Here is a 20,931-nt window from a genome sequence, read left to right as displayed (position 1 = left end):
AGTGGCTCGGGCCGCGGCCCCCGCCGCGCTCTCCCTCTCATGCACTGCGGGCCCCGGCTCCAGCGGCGGGGGGGCCGTCAGGGCCCCGGCTGGGCGGCGCGGCGGGGCAGCCGGGCGGCGGGGCTCGGCGCCGCGACCGCTCCGCTCTGCGGCATGTGGGGGGAGCGGCGGCGCGGGGCGCTGGGCGGCGAGGCAGGGCCGGGCCGGGGACGCCGGGCGCGGTGGGGGCAGCGGCGGCAGTAGCGCCCCGGGATCCGCTCGCTTCCTGCGGCGCCGGGAGGGGGCGGGGAGGGCGGGCGGGAGAGGGAGCGAGCGCGGCGGTGGCGCGGGCGGATGACAGCGGTAACCCGGCAACGGGGCCCGCCCCGCCCCGGTGCTGGCGCGCAGCGATGATGCCGAGGGCGGGCGAGGCGGAGCCGCGCAGGTCCCGCCGCGGCCGCGCGGTTCAGCCCGGGACAAGGGGGTGGCCCCGTGGCCGCCCCGCCTTTTCCCGCCATGGGAACGGCCGGTGCCGGGGCGATGCCGGGGCGCGCCGCTCCGTGCCCGGCCGCCGCTCGGTTTGTGCGGGAGCCGGCGGTGGGAAGTGCTGGTCACGCTTGGTGCTTCTAGAAACTGAGGCTCACCTGTCCCTAGTAGCACTTTGTCAGTCGGGCTCTGGGCGCTGCGAACCCAGTAACGGGGATGATGGTTGCCCCGTTCCTGCTCTGCTAAGGTTAAACCAAGCGTTATTTACAAGAACTTCTAACAGAATCACAGAATCAATTCGGTTGGAAAAAGACCCCTGAGTTCATTGAGTCCAGGCTATGACTGAACACTGCCATGGTCAACTACACCATAGTGCCACATCCAGTCATCCCTTAAACACCTCCAGGGACCCCCATCACCTCCCTGCACTGCCCTTTCTAAACTACCCTTCCTCTGAAGAAATTCCTCCTAGTGTCCAAACTAAACGTCTCCCAGTGCAGCCTAAGACTGTCCTCTTGTCACGTTGCTGGGAGAAAAGACTGACCTTCATCTAACTATACCCTCCTTTCAGGCAGTTTTAGAGTGATGTGGTCACCCCAAGCCTTCTTTACTCCAAGTGAAACAACCCCAGCTCCCTCAGCCACTCCACAGACGTGTGCTCCAGTTAATTGCGGGGTCGTGGCCATCACACAAGAGCTCCACTAGGCCTCCTTTGGTTTGTGATGCTGATATATGGCACTGTTCAACAAACAGCAAGGTAAAAACTGAACGCTTAATTGTCAATTGTTAAGCATGTGGGATGGCTGAATGCAGCTCTCAGCCTGGCTGCTGAGAAAAGCTTAAGCCTCAGGAAAAAGCAAAAAAAAAAAGCAGTGTTTGACTGTTGCTATCATAAACCATATACAACAAGAGCAAAATTAAGATTACTCAGGTACCTTAGGTCTGTAATTTCCTTCCTTTTCCAAAGATAATGGCTTATCTTTGCCATGTCAGGGTATGCCCAGGCAGACATTGGCTGCTCTGCCCAGACCTCACACAAGCATTGGGACCCAGATGTCTGACTGCACTAAAAGCCTTCCAATTGCCCACCAGCTTTTTCTTGTCTGCTATTCACTTTTAAATCTGTCTCTTATTTTCCATCATCCTCTGCTTAGTGTTTCTTTAGCCTTTCCTGTTACCTTGTTTACCTGATTTTTCTTTTCCCATGTATTAAAAACAGATGTTTGAGCTCCTTTGAGTCTCCAAACCTCTACCATGTCTCCACTGGGGCAATGCAGCAGAGAAGCACTCTCACTCTTGAGAGCTGCAGGCACATCCCTTCCTCACCAGTTGAACTTCCACACATCCATTCCTGCCAAGCTTATGCTTATTGTAACAAATTGGCAAGGGGTACTTTTGCAGACAGAAGCCTCCTTCACTAGTGAGGCCTGCTTCCCCACAAAACATCACTCACCTTTTCCACAGTATGCAAAGCAGCCTTGCAATAAGTATATAGGTAAACATGTAATCGGGTAATTGAACTTCTTATTCCTGGAGCAGGCAGGAATTAAATCTGCATGAATAATATTTTCATTTTGGCAAGGTTTTTCCCCACAAGTTTACCAAAATGTGCATTTTTTGCCCTCTGCAAAGGAAATAGCATTGCTAAAACTTCTGTGTCTGCAGTATAGATCTCTGCCCCTTGAGCTGAGAGAACACAGGTTTCTCTCCTCAGACCCTATCCATGTCAAGGGGTTACTGGTTTCTATTTCTTGGATCTGTTGCTTATGCCATTGGCTTTCTACTAATTGTGGTGTTCTCTCTCTGCCAGTTGAATAATAAATTCACACGTAGGTCAGACATCACTGGGACACTAATACTGAGTACACATTACTTGGGAATGAAGGAAAAAGTTGGTTTCTAATCAGTGTAGATCACTGACAATGGCAGATGCATCACTCAAGGAACAGAAAATCACTACTCTGCCAGCACTGATGATGGTTCTCAGACTGACTGAGGATTTAATGAAAATGTTACGATTATTTTATTAGTCACAGATTAAACTGGTTCAGCGTGTAGTCTTTAATGGGAATGTGGTCATGAGTGACTATACTTCAAACAGTAGGGATAAAAATAGGAATTGTACTGCAGATCAATGCATTGGCAGAACTAATCACACTGTCATATGCCAGACTTGAATGCCACCACACAGACAGTTTCAATAAAACTGATTTTAAAAATAACACACAGAAAAATTTTAAGTGGAACTGTATTGTTTTCAACATACAATCCAGTGAGAATGCAAAAACCTTGCCAAAGGTTATTACTGTGCATGAAATCGTGACAGAGGAAGAGAAACACTGAGGCTTTTAAGCACTCTGCCTAGAGGCTGGAGGGATACTTGCTGTCTGTCTGGATATATTTTCTTCCCCTGGTGTTTTTAATCTTGATGGACTACCACCCGTACCAGAGGTTGGAATTAAACTTAATGGCAAAACTGCAATCTATCAACAACCTTGGTAACTGAAAAAATTCCGTGCTAAAAGGCATAGAAAATTAGATGATGTGAGAGTTAGCCAAGAGAGAGAGGGCACATGCATGAGTAACAAATCTGCTATAGAATTGTTATTATAGAGGAAAGCTGACCCTGTATTATACTATGTCATCTTTAAAATGCCATAAATAAATAAGGTGAAATAGCCAAATGAAAGGAGCACATTCAAATACTAAATCACAATTTTTTAAATCTGCTTAATTTGCCATGTTTCTGGTTTTATCAGGCACCTATTACAAATTTTGTAAGCTAGTTTTATCACATCTCTATGATAAATTCCATAAGCTGTTTGCAGATAAAGAGAAAAATAAAGGATTTTTTGTGTGAGAAAACATGGACCCAAATTATGGTAATGCTGAAGGAGGTCTTCTGACAATTTTAGTTCATTTTGACTAATGCAATTTAAATTTGAATCCTTATTTTTTAGAAATTATTTTCCCCAGTTGTTTACAGGTAGATATATCCTAATGGCTGTCAGTGCTGCGCATCCCACTGCCTGCAGAAATGAGAATGGAAACTGAGCTGTGTCTCAGGCAGATGCTTCAGCTTTTGTAACCTGCCCATACTGCATGGCTGCAAGTGTCAGGGTTTGGGAGATGCAGGGATCCCATATAATGGGGTCATCAGCGGTGCACACATGTGCAGGTCCTGGACTGGGGAGGGTTTCTGAGGCAGAGTTGGTGCCTGAGAAACAGACCTTTTAGCAGGACTCCTGTGAGGAGGGAGTTACACCAGACACATAGTCCTGGCTTGCAGCAAAGTGCAATGTTTTGGCTTCCCTCTGCCAAACACAGACCAGAGGTGTGGGGAAGCTGTGTTATTGCGCTGCTGGTGTAGGAGGAGGCAGGCAATGGAGCAGGGGACACCGGATCAGCAGCTGTTGTAATCACAGCTTGTTGTGCTGGGTGAGAAAAAAATCTCAGGAGCAGACAAAAGGTAGCAAAAGAGGCAAGATAAGCAAACCACAAGGGAGTAGAGTCACACTTCTTGTTGTTAGTGAAATACAGATTGATTCATCCGGCTCAAACTTCACCCTTTGAGCTGCAGTGCTTAGGCTACACATAGGCTGTCAAAACCTTACTTAAAACTAAATCTACCAATTCAGACTGCCTGCTGCTGCTTCCTAAATGGTATGAAACATCCTTTCTCTCTGCTTCATGTCTGTATGACAGACCTGAGGTAAAGAAGCAAAGAGCTCCTCTTTTTGATAGGCAATCTTCTGATCAAAGACACGGTTAGTTCTACCTTTAATTCCCTACAAATGAAACTGCCATCCTGGCTGACCTTGGGAAGGTCATTTTAAATACCCTGCATGATGGAACTGAAACTGTCTTTTCCCAGCAGACAGACATTTGATTTGTCTCTCTTTTCTTGCTGTTCTTTTCAAGAGTGTTTTAGAGTCACTGGTAAGACATAATTCACATTTCTCCCATGGCATTACTGAGTACTGTAAAGTTGCGTGTAAGCACATTACAGCAGACTTCGACAATAAAATTGTGGTTGTAGACAGAACCTATTGCATTTAAACAAAATAGAGAGGATACAACAGAAGTAATAGCAAGAAAACAAGAATTAAAATCATCTTTCATCTTAGGATATAGGGAACAGGTCATCATGGACATACTGAGCTCAAGTGGAGTTATAATGTAAATATTCTCTTCAATAAAATGAACAGATAAACTAAAAAAGAGCTATAAAAGATCTCATTTTCAAGAGGTGAAAAAGTCTAATACTTCTCAGTTGCAGATAAAAAACCAAAAAGACAAAATTTACAAGATAGACAAGGTAAATTTTCATGGATGCAGCCAAAGAACTGGACCCTATTTCCCTAGCCTCATCCCCACTTGAGAGACAAAGGGAGTAAATTTACTGCAGCAAACATTGATGAAAGTTTAGGCAGACATAACTACACCAGTCCCAGGATCTGACTGCAAGTGAAGATAAAGGACAATGCTGTGACTGTATCAGCACAGAGAGCTGATAGCACTGATGATCTCATCAACAGGAAATTTCAATCTCAAACCCTAGGTTTTGGTAATACCACCATCCTTTGCTATGACATTTACATAAAAGTTTCACAGCAATAATATCACATCAGAGAGGATCTGTGAATTCATACTCTGACTCAGGAAAATGGTCTCATTTTTGGTACTTACAGGGATGCAAGACCTTTGAGCTTTTTCTTCCCTTATGCTATTGTTCCATTTCTGCTCATTCTATTATAGGTAGTGTAATGGTTTTAGCAGACGTTACATATAAAAGAAGAGAAACAGTACAATCAGTGAGAAGATTGGTAAAAGACCATCTATACAAATATCCTGCTTTCAATGACAGAGTTAATTGCCTTTGTATGTCTTGCTGTAGCTTAAAACAAATGTAACTAGAGTTAAAACAGGTCTGTCCTAAGTGAGCTGCATATTGACAGATTAATTTGCTTTTAATGCAAGAGTGCTGCTGATGTTTTTCTTTTTGCACTGAATACAAAATTTTACTTTTAAAGGACATGGCTTTAAGCAAAAACATGGAGTTTGGTGAAGTGTTTGGAACTGAGCCCCAGTTTTGTCTGACCTGTGCAACACTGCAGGCTCAGATCTCCAATCTTAGAAACCTTACAGGCAGTATTTTGGTCCATTACTAAAACTCATGATAATGCATGCAAGTGAACCAATTTCTGAATGTTCTCCAAATCCATACCAAAACACAAAGTTTGTCAGGTCCACTAAGGCTGTGATTACACCAAGACTAAGCCAGCAAAAGAACTAGAATTCATTGTGCCCTTGCAAAATCAGGACAGACATAGCAAGGGTAGTGCAGATCAGTGTATTGGCAAAATTATATTGGGCAGCTTGCCTGAAAGCTTGCTGCTCACAAGCTTTGTCAGTCTCTTGCTGCTATTGGAAAGCAAATTGAAATTCATTGTAATAAAAAGAAAGCTCAAATATGTAAGACTAGCTAATTGTCTCATAAAGGCAAAACAGGGAAAAAATTCACACAGGAAAGCATGTAGTCTGTGCCTCTGGCAAGTACTAGTTTACAAAACATCAGCCTATTTATAGTATTTATCTAAGTGTGTGCTTGAAGTTCAAAGTGTTAGCAACTTTCTTCTATAATCTATATTTAGCCATGGTAGCCTGACTGTCATGGTAAGCAAAGAAGGTTTGGTGGGAGCAAATCCTAATAAGGTATTCCCCGGTATTGAAAATAACTGAGTCACAGCTGCAATATTTAAACTATTTATAATTCCATTAAACAACAGTTCATAGGAAACCAGCGTGGAAACCTGGAGGTAACATCACTGTTTTGTGCTATGGATTGATCTTAATGCTGAATGTCCCCACACCATAGCAGAGCCCTATTTTTTCCCAGAAGTTTCATCACATTCTTGTTCATGTCTTCAGAGGTATTTCTACAAAATTTAAGAATCATTTCTTGACATAAATCTGAATAACTATATTTCACATTTATTTCAAATACTATCTGGCACTGTCCTGCTCTCCAGTATAATTTTTTGTTCAGCCATCTTCCTTTGGCCATCAACAATTCCCCCCTCCCCACCAATGGCTGGAGTTTATAAAACAATTATTCAGGAAAACAGTTTCTGCAAAAAGGTTTGCACAAATATAAAAAAGATACTCTTAGGAGTAAAAAGGTTTGCACAAATATAAAAAAGATACTCTTAGGAGTATTCAGCTAAATTGGAGAATACTTACTAAATATAACAGGTGACACAAAATTCTCATCAAATAAAGTTTTGGGAGCCATTTGTACTTTTGGTTGTAATTATGTGTCTGTAAAATGGGACTCATGTTTTAACCCACTGCCACCTGGTCCCCCAAAATAATGATGTCAGTATAATGGGGTTAAAGGAACTATCCCAAAGTCTACCTGAGACAGACAGCTCTCAATTTATCTGAATTAGGCCATTAGTACTGCCCCAGAGAGGCAACATTATCTCATCAAATGATAGGTTTTGAGTCTTTTCTGCTATTACATTTCACAACCAAAAATCCTGGCAAATTTATATAGGTCTAGAACTTTATTTCCAGTACTTTTCATGCTCTCCAGATAGTAACTTGCTTCCTGTGTTGTTTTCTTTTCCTTGCAAGTTCATTCTTGTTTCTCCCATATCCAGGTAAATCAAACTTTCCCATGACTGCAGAAAATACAGTCAGTATCTGTAGCTGTGATGCTCCTGAACAAACTGATTTTGACTACTTATATTTCAATAATGATATTTTAATTATACATATACATACAGAAAGGGAGGAAAAAAATAAGAGCAACTTTCAAAGAATTTGGCTGTGTACTAGAAAAATCAAGGTATAGCTTTTACACCAAATTGTATAATAGAATCTGAAAACTATACAAATTTGGAAAGTCATATGAAAAAGGAAAATATCTTCCTCTCTTCATGGTGTATTCCAAAATAAAAGTTTTGGTTAGCCAGTCATGCTGTTACCCTTTTTTATTTGGCTTCAGCTGGGGCCCTAAGGAAAATAGAAAGACAGAAAGGTTTAACATTTTATACTAGCTCGAGGTTATTTGGGATATTTTTTCAACAAATTTGCAACAGTGTAACAGAAAGTGATTAAATGCTACAACGAAGAGTGGCTTCCAAATGGCAGGGTTAAAGCCCAGGGCTATACTCTCTGGCTTCCTCTTTTACCTGAAAAATGCTTTTCTCATCAGGTAAAACTGTATCACATTAAATCAAATGGCAAACAAATGCATCAGGAAATAGAAACATTAAGCATGTAGGAAATGCTAAGTTTGAAAGTGTCTTCATCCAAGAGCCCAACTTCACAGAGAGAATTCCCAAACTTTCTTTTCAAAGGCACAGCCAACAGACATTACCCAAGGAACCAAACAGAGAGCTGTAGGTTTGTTCTCCACAGCATAGCTTTGCTGTGAGCAGGTGACACAAAATTTTCCAGAAGAGAGTAGTGTTAGAAAGCTACTCTAGAAGGCTCCTTGGGATCACCCTGGTTTAAGGGAGACGAAAAAATTATACCATGAATTTGTGTTGAATATTACATTTTTCCCCTGGAAAAGGAAACCCTGAAGAGGGAAGGTGTTACAGCCATGACAATTGCTGTAATGACTGATCCCTTCAGATTATTATGTTCCATCTATCTCATATATACAAGTTAGCACTGCAGTATAAAACCTCTTTCCAAAACAGCAAAACTAGACATCTCCAAATATCAGTGGGAAAGAGCGTTTTGAAGTACAAACAAACAAACAAACAAAAAAAAAAAAAAAAAAAAAAAAAAAAAAAAAAAGAGAGAGAAAAGACAAAAGCACACTTTTGATCCCCTAGTGCTTTGCAAGAGTTATTCTGAAGGTCATCAGCACTTTCAGAGGTGATGGTTCTATGGGGGCTATATTATGCAATGTAAAATGCTTTAAAAGTTTTAATTAAAGAAACCAGACTGAAAGCAATTTCTTACCAGAAGTAAAAGTAGTCTCAGGTGCCTGAGAGGGAAAGCTGAAGGCAATTCCAGGATGCTCAGAGGCAGTCCAAATAAGTCTCCAAAAATGTAAAGGATTCTTATATAGTTGGACCCTCTTACTGACCCTGTTATTATAAATGCCAATTTTTTTTTTTATTTTTGAAATGCATTTATGGGAATCAAGCTATTAGTCTGAGTACCCTCAAATATGGATCTCATTAGCAAGGTGCTACCACAGCAGTCTTGACCAGTAGCTGGTATTCCTTTGGGTAATATTAACAGCTGCAATCAGAGACTGTTAACTATTACCCAGATTAAATAGCTTGTCATTCAGATTTATGTAATCCAAGGGGAGGAAATAAGGATGAATTCCCTTCTAGCATTCACAGGTCAAATATTTATTGTCGCTTGGCAAGTATAATGGGCTTGACCCACGTCATAAGCTTGAACAAAGGCAAGATAACATAATATCTCTTCTGTAGCTCTGCTTGGTTCAGGTTCTTCACTGTTTGTATTAAGCAAAGCAATGAACCTACACATGTTATTTTGCAGAATTACCCTTTAGCAGAAGCACTACTAGAAAACAACTTAACAAAAATTCCTCATCCAGAACATCTTCTCAATTGTCATCTTCACTGATGCTCAGAAGGCTACTGCCGTACAATAAAACTTCTAAATCAGCAAGGAACTTCAAGGCTCTTGTTATTTGTAGGAAAAAAAGGCCTGGAGTTATAATACTTGATTAGTTGCATGACTATTAATAGTGCTGGGTGCCTTAATCTAGACAGTTCTCAAACTTTGCAAGTGCTGCTCAGCACTGTGCTCATCAGGCGCCTGGGAGGCCTCAGTGACACAGAACTGAAAACACTTGCTATAGCTCAAGAAAAGTTCCTGCTGGCTCCTGACACTGCTTGCAGTGCCCCTTTGCACACTTTAGCCATAGAATTTGCAGTGGAATTTGCAGGAGTAGGAAAAACACAAACTCACACATACAAGGCTGTGGAGAAAAAGCAGTATGCTGAGGCTCAGCAGACAGCATTGCTGCTTTCCTGTGGGAGCCCAGGCTGCATCAGCAGCCTTTCCTTCAGCCTCTCGTTTGGTGTGTTAATGATGCTGTACACAAAGCATGATGATCCCTAGTAACTGCTGCTAGAAAGGCGTGGCTTTCTGGATTCCTATTAATGCTGATACCAGTAAAAAACCCATCATTTCTGTCTGATCAGCTCGGCTAGCCAATGTGGAAAGGCAAAATCAGTTTCAGGGGTTTGATTTTTCACTCAAGGATAGAGGAGTAGTAAAAAATGCTTTGAAATCTCAGACTCTGTTAGGGATCTCTTTATAAAAAGTCCTCTCTGTATTAGTTTTCCCCCCTGATTTGGCAGCAGAAACACAGTCTAGGCTTTCCCCCATGCAATTGCAGAGCACTGTCATGTTACCATTTTGGAGCTTGCCAGCCCTGGGGGCCCCTCTCACCTTCTGCTGCACAGCCCTGTCCCCACCCTCACTACAATAGCAGCTTTTTGTACAACCTCAATAAAAATCAGATCAGAAATAGCCCTTTCTTAGGAGGTTTATTTTGGAGCTCAGTCAGCTAACTGCTCCTTTTTCTTCTCTGTTGTGGTGATGCTGGGGGCTGGTGCACTGAGCCCACCTGAGAACAGTGACCAAGGAAGCAGGAATTCATCAAACCCAGCCCACAGTCGAACCTAGCATGGGGCAGGTTGTGTTTCATTCCCAAAGGCTTCATTTGGTTTTTAAATGCTTATTAAAGCAAACATAACACAGAGTTTCCTGGGCTGTTGGCAGAATTCACATTGACCTTACTAGGGCTAGGACTTTACCTATTTAAATAAAAAGGCAATCCAATATGTCATGCAGTGTCGTCATTAACTTACCCATCCCATGGCTGCCACAAAGCCTTCCAAGCTGGATATATCCTGATCTTCTAATGCAGAAGCTGCAAGACCATATATTTCTTAACATTTACTTTCCCACAAGGAGGAAAATGTGAAACTCCTATCAGTCACTTGGATTTTCAGCACTTGATATTGGGGGCTGAGTCTCTGACTGGAGCAGGGAAAAGCTTGTGCCCTGAAATTCAAGTCTGTTCCATATGTCTTTTGGATCTGTGATTTAGTTTCACCTCTGCTTTTCTTTCAGTGTTCATATTCCATTCACGTTTTTTGGTTATACCTCCAGGAAAGTCACAGAATATCTTCCAATAAATGCTGAAATACATACTTACATCTGTGCTTGTGCTTATTTCAGAGATCGGTAGCTGTAGTTCCTAAAAGCTCAACTACATCAACAGAATTGCAACTGCAGCTCTGATCCCTGAAGGTATTTACCAAGTCAGAGGGAGAGATTTATAACTCTGACTTCAATGGTGCTACACTGCTTTACGTCAGCCTAGGAGCCTCTGCGTGCTTTTAAGAGTTATCTGCTTGACAACTTGTCCATCTTCTCATGTGACTCAGCTGTTTTCTGTTCTTGGGCTCTAACCTTCTGCACATTAGTGGGTGTCATGGTAACTAAGGAGCAACCACACATAGCAGGCTAGGAAAAAAAACAAAACTGCTGAAGGTTAAAAAGTAAGTGGAAGAAATATTTCAGTTATGTAAAAAAAGAAAACAAACCTCCCCCCATCCCCAAACATGAAAGACTCTCCAAACTGAACTTTGTGTGTTTTTCTGGTAAAGTAACCCAGTGGCAATAAATGAATAGCACAGCTGGAACATCTAACAGCAATGTGATTGTTCAGTTAGGCATGTTGGCAAGCAGTAGGCTATAGGTTCAAATTTGGGCAGTTCTTTTGCCTACATAGGTAGAAGGCTGAAGACAGCAAACTCTGGAAATGTTTAGGTTCGTGTTTTGACAGCTGTCTGTGGCCAGAGAAGTAAAGACGAAACTTGCCTTTGCACAGCTAGGAAGTGGATAAAATCTTTTTACAGAACTTTTTCCCAACAGGAATGTAGAAAGTGTAGCAGGAGCTTGCTGTAGTGTGAGTTTGAGAAGGAACTCTAGGGTGGGATGTGCTATAGTATCACTCACCAGGGGGCTGGGGTGGAGCTTGGTGATGGGTGCCTCAGCAAAGAGGCTCATTGTGAGCTTTAGTGCAGTGTGAAATGTGCTGAGGGATCACAAGTCCCAAAAACACTCATTCAAAAAAGGCCCTAGCTCACAGTTCAAATACTCTTAATTTACTGACTTCTGGGTAGTCTAAAGTGAGTAGAAGTCAAGGAATGAGCCTGGCCTATAACTCCCAGATCTTGGATTTTCACCTGTGCTGACATCCTCTGGCCATACTCATGTCTTTGAAAAACAGAGTTTTTCCAAGTGCAGAGAAGACAGTGCACAGGAGGCATCTTCATAATTACAGGATCTTAGAGATGTTACACACTCTTCTAACCATGGCTCAGCAAACAAATGTCTCTAGCCATCAGCTGATGGTAATTCAGAGTTCCTAGATCATGAAGAAAAAGAGAGGTTTCTTTAGAAAAAGTCTTAGAATAACAAATGCATTCCGATCCTAGGTTACTTGTTCTTTTAAATTAAAATTGTTTCTTATTTCTGCTTTGCATTTGTCTAGCTCCAGCTTTCATCCATTGAATATTTCAATATTGACTACAGATTCAGCATATAATGCTTTATGGTGACAATATCCCAGTGTTGAGATATATAAAATGCTATAATTTCAACTGGAATATGTCACATGACAAGGCAATATCTGAAAAATAGAATTATTTTTTCATATATAAACATTCTTACTAAGGCACATTTGTATTTGGAGAATTGCAGGCTTTGTTTAAGGCATCTGTCTGGAAATATCTTCTAATGGCATCCAATCAAGGCACTCTAGAGCTCTAGGCACATTCAATGCTGAAAGAACGTTTACAGGGGTGAGGAGCCTGAAGAGTGTCTTGCAGGTGCTGTAATCAGAAACCCTTTTCTCTCTCTGTGTTAGTCACTTTCAGACTGAGCAATTTGAAATCACTGTGTTGTTCTGGGGTTTTTTTCCCCAATAAAATTAGCAACTGTTCTGCTTACTTTCTATCAGTCGCTAGAAACTACATGCCTATATATAAAGGAAGTTATCATGATGTGTAGATCTAATTTTGGTGCCTTTTTATGGAATAAGAATTTATTGAGACAGCAGTTGAATTCTTTGGCTCTTGCTTTTCTCCTCCCTCTTCTTCTGGGCTGTTACACCAGGGTCTTTCGTGCATGCTGCCTCTTGGATGTGAACTGAGCCAGCCTTGTCTTCCCACCTATTCCAATCCCAGCATTTCCCTTGGGTTAACTGCCAAATGCTTTCAACAGTACAGGTGGATACATTTGCCTCTATTTAAAGCACATTGGTTTAGGCATGATCTTGGGACTGAAAATGTGTAGATTTGACTGGAAAAGAGTAACAACCTTGTTAGCTTTATCTTAAAACTAATAATGAATACAGGCTTAACTGTGCTTGTGTAATCTGTATATAAAGGTCTTCTCCCCCATCTGCTTATGGACATGCTGTGGCTCTGCCTTTCAAATGCTGCTGGTGCTGCAAATTTGGAATGTTGTCTCTGCTACTCTTAGTTGCTTTGCTCAGGCTGAATGCTGTCAGTAACTCCCAGCACTGACAGATCAAGGTGCTGAAGCTGTTGGGTTGGGTGAGAGGAGGTGTGTAGCCCTGCTCTGAAAGCTGTGTGACCACCCACCCTGGCTGCCCAGGAGGGAAGGGATGCAGCTGGAAAATCACCACACTGCAGCTATGGGAGGCGACCCTGCCTTGGGGAAGGGGATGGTGTAATGCCGCAATTGCCTTTGTCTCAGGAAAAATGACAAATTGAATTCACAGCTGGGTAGTGATTTCAGGATCCTTTATATGGGTGGAGTGACAGAGCTTTAAGACATATTTCTGCTTCTTCCCAGTTCAAACCTAGGAGTAAAAGCCAGCCCCAGTATAACCTGGCACAGACTCCATCCTGCTCTGAATTATCCCCTGCTGCCAGAAGAGACAGGCAAAGCTCCCTGCTGCAGCCCTGTGCCACTCCCTATGGATAATCTGGTTGCAGAGTGAGGTGAAAGGGGAAGAAAAACAGAGCAGCAAATTATGCCAGGAGGAAAGCTTTGTTATATTTATAAGGCAGCTGAGTTAGGAGCCAAGGAGTGAGATGCTCATGTAGTAATGGAATAAACTCTATAAAGGTAGTTTAGAATGGATGGGAGGATGCAAGCAATTAATTTGTTTTATTATTTTTAATTTCAGCTTTATATTCAAGTGTAAAATATTCTATATGCACAAATGCAAGAATATGCAGATTGAAAGTAAAAAAATATATGTGAATTTTCATATTACTCTGAGAGAGGTTAAAGGTTTATTGCTGGAAAATCACTAGGGGAAGCGATTTTTTTTTTGAAGCAAAAAAGATGCAGACCATGTCTCTCTAAGATCAAGGACTGTGTTAAGACAGCAGGCAGAGAAATATCAGGAAAATAAATAAGGCACGGTATTGCATGCAAGAAAACAGCAAACAAAACCATGAATTTGTGGTCCAAAATAAGACAAGGGTAATGAGACTACCAGCTACTGGGAATAAAATGCTTATGTGTGTGGATGAGGTCAAAACTCTAAAAAGGATTTCTAGAAGAGAGAAAGAAATTGTTAGGCTTCTGTACGTGGCATTTTTAATAGACTGAGAGGAGGAGAAACCACATAGACACTGGGTGGGGCAAAGAGCTGAAGACTGTAAAATTACAAACTACTTTGAATCATCTCTCCAGTGTAATGTGGGAAAGACCCCAATAATAAAACTGGAGATGTCAGAGCAGTGTGTTGAGGGAAGAGTTGGCTCCTGTTGCACGGTCGGGGTGTAGGGAGGCTGAGATCTCTGAAGCTTGCTCTTGGGGGAAGAGGTTTATTGGAGAATTCAGGGATGCCCAAGCCTCGTGCTCTCAGGCGTAGCACGTGGCTGGGCTTAGGAGGACGGGGGAGGGGAGAGAGAAACGGAGGGTTTAGGAGAGGGGAAGCCCCAGGCAGGGAGGGAGTCCTAGAGAGGAGGAGAGGGCCAAGAGAGGAGAGGGCCAAGAGAGGGAGGAAGTCCAAGAGAGGGATGAAATCCAAGAGGCCGCATGGCCGCTCAGAGCCCCCTTATCAGGGGCTCCCAGGTGGGCTGGGACAAGGCATGGGCCAATGGGGTTACAGACTCTGTTTTAGGGGCAGGTACAGAGGTGCGGGATGAACCACCATCTCTTGCGGGGTGGGATGGAAGAGTCCATTTCACTCCAGGATTCATCCAAGGGTAGAAGTGACATCCGGCTAGCTAAAATAACAATCGTATCTATCTATCCTCTGCAACAGTGTGTCTCCTGTGGGGACAAACTCCTCACTGCTCCATGCCTTTGTGAGGCAGAGAAGGGATGCAGTGAGCTGGGCAGGGACTGTGCCAAGGCTTGTTTGTCAAGTCATATTTGCCACAGTGCTGCAGGGTTGCAGCTTGAGGCAGTCTGGGACTGACTGGGGTGTGGAAGCACTTGCCAAAGCCCCCTGGACTGGTGAGCCCTTGGACCAGCCTGCCTGGGTAAGGGAGGGGGCAAGTTGGCTGCTGCTGGTACAACCCTGTTTGGGGCATGGGGGTTGCATCAGGGAACAAATTGGCTCTGGAGCTGGCATGTCTGAACTGTCAAGTGTCACTGGTTTTAAACAAGTTTTAGTTGATTTGGTTATTTTTGATTGTTTTTTTTGGTCTGGGGTTTGTTTTGGTTTTCTTTTGGCTTAGGTTTCCCATAGCTGCACTAGTGTAATTGACTCTCCCAGATGATAGTTAATGACATGGGGATGGGAGGAAAATGAATCACCAAAGTTACAGGAAAATTTATTTTCAGGAGAAAAATAATGCCATGTATCAACAACAAGTTTTGTTCTGTCACTTGGTAGCTCATTGGCTATGAGGCACCATCGTGGGATATTTGTAGACTGAAAGCAATGGCTTGTCTACACCTGAGTTAGTAGAAGATAAAAAAGGGCTCCCTGATTCTTGTATGATAGTCATAGAAAGAGTCGTATAGAGATGAATGGTAGCTGGAATGAGGCCAAAGCCATCACATGCCTCTTTGTAGTAGTTGCATAAACAGAGGATGAGTAGATAATTTCCCGCTCTCTTCTGCTCTTGTCTAAGATCTGTCTTGTCATAGATAATTATAAATCAAAAATAATGAACTTCCCCTATAATACATTTGAAGCTTTGGCATGAAGCAGTGTAAACAAGTACTGAAGTCTAGTATATGGGAGCATTAAACCTAATTATTAATAGATAAATAACTCCTCAGCAAAAATTGAGGGAGGAGTTTGGGGCTGGTAGTATTTTATGCTAACATGTATATCCATAAATAGTAATAACTTGAGGATCCTGTGACTAATCTTGTGTTCACAGAATAGATGCACTCTGTGCATAAATAAATAAAACAGAGAGGAGCTAGTTATTGTGCTGCCTGCCTGGACCTTTGAGTTCTCCCCCAGACCTCAGCTCTTCCCGTGCTCCTGGAATGCACAAGGATAATACTTCGATTCATGCCTCCTTCTGGTTTGTGCTTTCAGTTCAGTGATTTGGCTCAAGTGAGGTAACACAAGGATCTGGCCTTTTTAGACTATGGTCTTTTATGAGTGGACAAGTTCTGCTCTCATATTTTCAAGTTGTCCTACAGAACTATTCACAAAGCTGAAAACTGGAAAGAATTATCTATGGTTAAATTAAGTGTTAGCAGTACAGTTAACCTTAGTGTTTTAATTTCAGCAAAGAGGCCTTTCATTGTTCATGTGTTTTCTAAAAATAAATATAATCTGTGAATCCGCCTAATGCATGGCTGTACAAATCCTTGTTTTTCCTCTAGGGTTATAAACTCCTTATACATCCACTTAATAATTCCTCCTTCATTAGCCCTTTTATCTGCATACTCTAGCAGTCACAGCTCCACAGGCAGGGAAGATCATTGCATCTATACCATTGCTATTGTACCCCTGTAGCAATTGTAAATGCTATTGTACCCCTGTAGCAATGTCATCCAAACTCTGGATGAGCCACCTTCAGAAGGATTTTCACTTTAGTATTCCATGAGTCCTATTTTCCCTCTGAATAAAGACAGACCTCTTTGATAGGTCTGCATAGTGACTGAAAGAAACAAGACTTTTTTAATGAACCTGCTCATGGAAGTTGCTCTGTGATTGCTTCTGCTTTAACTTTCTATACGAACACCATACAGCCTAGTGGATAAGAAGTATTTATTTTCCCCATAGAAAATGCTTGTATTTATTCCAGGCAGTAAAATGTTTGTATCTTTTTGTTCTTTCTTAAACTGCCCCTGCAGTTTTTGCTACAAAAATTTATTAGGGATTATGTAAGTTAATATATTCGGAAAGTAAATGCTGTAGTTAAAGAATCATGCCCAGCCTTGCAGTCTACTGGGAAGAAGTCCTGCTTGAGGAAAATGGTCAAAATACAAATTGCATGTATTATTTTCAGTGCTTTACCAAGAATATTCTTGTATAGTTCGGACTGGTCTGCATGACTAGTCGGGCTGAAGATTACCGAGCTCTCGTGCGCTGTGGGAGTCAAAACCACACGTTCCCACGTGCATCTGGTGAGTGGGTGCCCGCCCTCGTGGGAGGTTTTCCTGCGGCTGCGGGCTGAGCAGCCTCATCCCGCGGTGACCGCCCTTCCAGCAGCCCCCAGCGGCAGCGAGCCCGGAGGGAAGGGCAGCGCTGCTCCCCACAGAGTGTTGGCTGGGTACCCTTTGCTTCTCTCGGCTGGTCCGACCCCGGGCCAAACCCTGGGGGGCAAAGCGGGTGATCCAGTGGGGAAAGAACACCCCCTCTCCTGTCCCCGTGCTGCAGGCACTGCAAGCTGCCCCAGCCCCGGGCTCCTTCTCTCGGTAACAGGAGTCAGGGTTCCGTGCAGGAGATGCATTTCTGCAGCTGCAGGTCAGGACTGCCTCCTGGGGGTGGCAGTCACGGTAGCGTTTCGGGCACCTAGGCAGAGCAAAGTGGGTGCCCGGAGCCGAGATACGGCTGGGAGAGACCCCAGCAAACCAAAAACGCTCCTTTAATGAGAGCTGGGCATCCAAAATAACTCCTTTTCTGAGTGCTGGGCGACATTTCAGCCACTGTCTGGAAAGACGCTGCTTTGGTGCGAAATTCACCTGTTTATAATAGCTTACTGGATTTGTGAGATCCTACTCAAAATGAGGCCAGAGGACTGATCCAGTACAAAGCCAGACCTGGAGCAACCTCATTGGAAGGGAATAGGAGTCTGCAGCCAGTGCTGTGGTGTCAGACCATGCCGTTACTGTTTTCTTGTCACTGATATTCACAGAAAGTACAACTTTAACCATTCTTAAAGCCAAAACAGAGAGTAAGTGCTTGGGATGTATTACCATGTTTGTTGCTGATAATGTTGGTGCAGAATGTGTCCTTTGCTCACCCCTCAAATCCCCTGCCAAGCCAGGTCTCCCACGACCCCTTCCAGCCTCTGTTTAGTGCACATTTGAGGAGCCCCTGTGCTGTGGGTCAGCATCATGGTACTAGGAGAGGCAGACTGGGGCAAGAGCAAGTGTCTGGGGCAGGAGAGTGTGTTACTCCCTAAAGAGTCACAGCACTTTCCATGACTTCGTAGTCAAGTCCTCTTTTGCACCTCCCTTGAGAACTGAACAAGCATAGCCCCAAAATGCAGATTTCTAAGCCTGTACATTAGACAAGTGTCTTGCTGTTGTGCTGTCTAGGAAATAGAGAGAAAGAGGTGACTGGTTTCTGCCTTGGCATTGCTATGATGCTCTTGTACTGAGGTTGTTTGAACATTAAGAGCATTAAATAGAATAAACGCTGTCTCAAGCTTTCTGGATACTCCCAGGCCATTATACACCTCTCTAATGAAATTGTCTGTTGTAAAAAATAGATGAAACTAATGCTTTATTAATATTTTCTAATTTTCTAGTTGGAAATACATGTCTCTTTTTAATCTTTTATCTTTCTTTTCCTTTAAATCCACTGAAAATTACTTTAGCAGGTCTATCAATGTGGAGACTCCCATTTGAGTGTTTTAACTGAAATAACCTGAGAAATGACTGTCATTAAAAAAAGATGGCAACAGTCACCCAAGAATAAATCATGAGAGTAATTCACTACTTTCTCTGTTTATATCTATTGATATAAACAATCTGAAATATCCCAACAAAAACATAATGAAATATAAAGCAGCTTTTTTTTTTGCTTTGCCTGAATTTTAGAGAGCTCACAAGAGTAAAATATCTATGTACCATATATATCTAAGATATATAAGATATCTATGTAACAGCTGTGCATATCTTTTCAGGCCTGAGTAATTGTGGTATCAATAGCAAGTAATTAGCATCCATAGACTTCAGTGGATTAGCAGGACTATGGAAAAAACAGAACCTGTAGACACTAAAATCTTTATTAGAACAAGCTGTTTAAAATCTCAAACTCTTATATACAATCAAGTAACATTGTGTCTTTTGAATATTTACATTACAAAGTAATTTGAAACAGCTATTTGATAAAACAGTTGAATATACAGCAGTCACACATCAGAAAGGTGACAAGAGTTCAATTTATGCTCCCCAATGAATCTAGCATTACAAAAAATTTATTTTTTTAATCTCAGACCAAGAGTTATCTATGACTCTATAACTTACAATTATCTAGAAACTAAAAGAATATTCCTTTTTGCTGAGGTTAATGTTAGGGTTATGTGCTTTACAGATGCATAATTTTAGGGAATTAATTAGCTGCTGGTAATATCAGCAACCTTATGTTTGTAACTCTATAGAGGAGTTATTTCTATTTTGTTAAGATACTGATTTTTAGCATACCTAGGAGAGGTCTTGTTTTTAAATTACCCGTCTTATTACCTGTGTATTTCTCAAACAAATCCTCCTTTGAGTCTGTAGCTTTTCTGCAGGACAAAAAGGCCTCATGCTGTAAATAAGATGTCAAATTGTCTTGAAGTGCTGGATAACTGCTGAAATTATTGAAGAAAATGGAAGAAGAGGTAGCAGTTCCTTAGGGATCATCACATTTGTGAAACATTTTAGAAGAACACTTAGTGGGAGGCACTTTTGTTTCCATGTTTTTTCTCATTTTCTATGGAGGGATGATAACTTATCAGTTACTGGGAGATGTTGCAAGGCGATGGTGAGATGGGTTGGCTCAGATCAGGCTAACGATGGCTATTACCACAGAGGCTTAAATACTCTGTAGTGCATGGTGATAAAATAATTTTGAGAATTTGATGCTATCTTATCTGCTGTCTGGTGGCTCTCCTTTTTATTTTGTGGGTTAGAGGAACTGACTGTGTGAAAAACACTTTTTAGGGAAAATGAAGGTGCATCAACAGAAGGTGTACAGTTAATAATACTCATGAACTGGAATATTATAATGTTTTGGCAGTATTAATGTAGGCATAGAATGGTCTGAATCCCCTGTACTTCAATCCACCCACAAAATTAAAGTACTGAGGCAAAACTGCATAAGGAAGCTGACGAAAAGGTAAAACAAACAGGAGAGCAAGGGGCACACGGGCGAGCAGAAGAGGGAAATACCAAATGGGGTGAGGGAGGAGAGGGGCCAAAGCAGAGCCCATGGTGCAGCAGCACCCCTGAACACAGTGGCCACTGAAAGGCTTGGCTGTAAGCGAGTGAGCAGGTGCTGGGCAGTGGCTGTGGCAAATCCAGCCCTCAGTGTGAAAGTTGGGAGCAGAGAGACAGACCAGTGGGGTGGAACGGAGCAGTGCGGAGCTGGGCTGGGGAATCAGATACATGAGTGATCCCCTCCATAGTTTAGGGCTAGGGGGAGGATAGCAGTGATGTATGAATGTTCAAGAAAAAGAGAAATACTAAAAATTGTATTTCTCTAGTACTGAGGGAATCTATTAGAAATATCCATAATTATACTGAAATGCTTTACCCTCAGTCTGTTTCACATGAGGACAGGACCTAATGACAGGTGAGATTTGAGGGAGTGGTACATTTTTCAATAGTAACACAGCTTATATTGTTTCCATTTTTAAAAATCAGCAGATAGAGAAAATTTCTGTCAGAATTAGCCAAGAAAGTGCCCAAAGCATTGTTTTGTATTTTTAAATGCTGAAAAAACTTCCTGAAGAGGCAAATAAATTCTCTAGCCTGCCATAATTTAGAGAGGCTAAGTGACATGAATAATTATAAATCTTGAACCTAGACATTAGTTCTGGACAAAATTGATTCTAAAGCTTTGTATAGAGATTGATCAATCATGAACACTGGAATAAGAATTAGTGCTTGATGTCATAACTTTACAGAAAATACATTCTCTCAAGGTAAACTTGAAAAAGAAAATATATAAGTGAAACTTTATCTGTGAGAAACTTATTTGGAACTGTACAGCCTTTTATCTGGCAGAAGGACATCTAGAATTAGCATTAACCCCAAACCATCAACATGCAC

The sequence above is a fragment of the Lonchura striata genome, chromosome 4, assembly GCF_046129695.1.
Source record: "Lonchura striata isolate bLonStr1 chromosome 4, bLonStr1.mat, whole genome shotgun sequence".
NCBI classification, from domain to species: Eukaryota; Metazoa; Chordata; class Aves; order Passeriformes; family Estrildidae; genus Lonchura; species Lonchura striata.
This window is presented reverse-complemented; position numbering follows the sequence as displayed.